This window comes from Lissotriton vulgaris, chromosome 6 (assembly GCF_964263255.1).
Source record: "Lissotriton vulgaris chromosome 6, aLisVul1.2, whole genome shotgun sequence".
In the NCBI taxonomy this organism is placed as follows: Eukaryota; Metazoa; Chordata; class Amphibia; order Caudata; family Salamandridae; genus Lissotriton; species Lissotriton vulgaris.
This window is the reverse complement of record NC_141694.1, coordinates 1,913,857,741-1,913,860,524: the sequence shown is the minus strand read 5'-3', so window position 1 is coordinate 1,913,860,524 and position 2,784 is coordinate 1,913,857,741.

Here is a 2,784-nt window from a genome sequence, read left to right as displayed (position 1 = left end):
TCGTTTTTTGGGCCTGTTGTTGTGGCCTTTTCACCAGGGGTAGTGAGTGTTGCATGGGCCTAGTCTTTCTGTGGGTTGTCTTGAATTTTAACATCATGGAGGGGTTGGATGGCTTGGGATTGTGCTGATTTTTCTGTGATTTTTGTTTTTTTGGCCTGTTGTTGTGGCCTTTTCACCAGGGGTAGTGAGTGTTGCATGGGCTTAGTCTTTCTGTGGGGTGTCTTGAATTTAAACATCATGGAGGGTCTGGATGGTTTGAGATTGTGCTGATTTTTTCGTGTTTTTCGATTTTTTGGGGTGTTCATGGGGAAAGGCCATGTGGGTGGGGGCCATTTTGAGTGCTGCTACAGGCTCTGGCCATGTGCTGGGAGGGAGGGGGGCATTTGAATGCAGGCATTGTTGTTAGGCCTGCAACCATTTTGCCTAGTTTTCAACCTTTATGCCCAGGGTTAGTGAGTGTTGCATGGGCCTAGTCTTTCTGTGGGGTGTCTTGAATTTAAACATCATGGAGGGGCTGGATGGCTTGGGATTGTGCTGATTTCTTTGTGATTTTCGTTTTTCTGGCCTGTTGTTGTGGCCTTTTCACCAGGGGTAGTGACTAGTGAGTGTTGCATGGGCCTAGTCTTTCTGTGGGGTGTCTTGAATTTAAACATCATGGCGGGCATGGGATTGTGCTGATTTTTCTGGGTTTTTTTCGATTTTTTGGGGGTGTATAACTGAACTGATGTTCCTCTGTCTTCCATTGCTTATAGGTGCACAAGACTCAAGAGAACCACCAGTGCCAGGAAGAAGTCCTGCAGCGGTGTGTGTGTGCAGCATAACGTCACGCGACGTCACGTCTGGCCACAGACAACGCTGCAACTCGTGCAACTGCGGCCTGCTGTTCTGACCTGCTCTGAAGAAGATGGCCCCAAAAAAGTTCTCTGTAGCTCCTCTAGCAAGAAGGTTGCCAGTAAGGAGCAGAAGAAGCAAGTTACCAAGGAGGCTGGTGTGCCGGCCGCCGCATTTTTTGAGAGTAAAAAAAAAGTACGCCTGCAGCAGCAGCGGGATCTGCTGGGGACCAAGCTGGGAGCAGCACCCCGCTCCATTGGGCTCAGTGCCTCCACCACCACGCCAATTTAAGTCCAAGCCCTTGAGTGCTGCAGAGGCAGTCAGTGTACCTCTTCAATCACCATCGACCAGTGATGTTGGCTCATCGCAAGAAAGTAGCAGCAATGTCCCTGAATCAACACAGGTTGTTGTAACTCATCTGACAAGTGTTGAACAACCACAGCCGCAACAACAACCACATGTGCAAGTACAAGCCCAAGTACATGTGGAAGGAGAGGCAGCGCAAGGAGATGCTCAAACAGAGGTGCATGGAGGGTCAGAAGTGCCCACAATAGTTGTCCTCCCGAAGTAGGGGCACATCAGGAAATCGACAATCAAGCCGAGGTATCATTTGAGGAAGCCACTCCTCCTGATGATCATTCATTGTCTTCCACATCCCTAGCAAGGAAAAGATCAAGGGGGGTGTCTACATCTTCTTCAAGCCCACCTCCTTCTGATGAACTGGATGAAAATTGGGAACCACCACGGCCGTCTGAGAGTGAGGCACACCAGGATCTGACAAAGGTACTTAAGCGTAAAAGGAAGGTTGTCGAAAGACTCATAGTTATGGAGTGTGATAAGGCTCAACAAGAAGTGGCGGATACTCCTGCTGATGAAGACTCTCACGACGACGACGCAGTCATCATAAAGGTCACTGCAGCCCCAGTGGGCATGCAGCAAAAAGATATTTTGACCCTAGCCCGAGAAGCTGCTGAGCGTGATGATGTTGTTGACGAGGAGGCAATGGAAGAAACACCACAATCATTGGAGTTAACTAGTACACCAACACCTACCGCTTCCATATTTCTTAGTCGCCAGAAGTGACCTCCATCCACCTCGACCTCAATTAGTGGTGATGAAAGTGCAAAACGTACTGAAGTTCGGCAATCCACATCCTCCACTTCATCTGGCATTAGCAACAGGACCACCACCACCAGTATCGCCGCCTCCTCCGGCCCCCAAAGACATTTCAAGTCCGCAGTTTGGGACTTCTTTAGTGTTTGCCCAAAAAAGGAAAACTTTGCCATTTGTAGCATTTGTAAGTTGGCAGTTAGTCGTGGTAAGTTTGGTTCCAACTATGGTACCGGAGGCCAGAGAGGTCATCTTGAAAGAAAGCACGCTGTCAAATGGTTTGCGCACCTACAGGCGATCAAGGAAGCCCGAATTACACATAATGCTGTTTCATCTGATGATGACGAGGAGGAAGAAGACGTGTCAAACACTTCACTTACACCCAGTACCCCTGTCAGCAGCACACCCCATGTGAGCCACACTAAGAGTGTGGGAGAGAGTGAGACACCAATGCGAAAAAGTTCATCAGCGAGCGTAACTGGGTCGAAGATATCATCATCATCATCCCGTAAATGCTCGGTCCAGGGTAACATTAAAAAGATGCTGTTTACAGAAGCGCAATATTAACGCAACCACCCACTGACGTGTCTGTATAACACTAAGCTGGCTAAAATGCTAGCTCTGGCCCTTCTCCTTTTTTTTTTGTAGAGGGTGTTGGTTTTCTAGAATTAGTGGCAGTGCTCTGCCCTAAATGGAAGGTTCCTAGCCGGTTCTATTTTGCCAGAGTTGCGGTTCCAGCACTACATGAAGATGTGCTGGAGGTGATTGGGGCAGCTTTGCAGAAGAGTGCTGTTCACACTATACATCTGACAACAGACATGTGGACCAGTGGCGCAGGCGCTG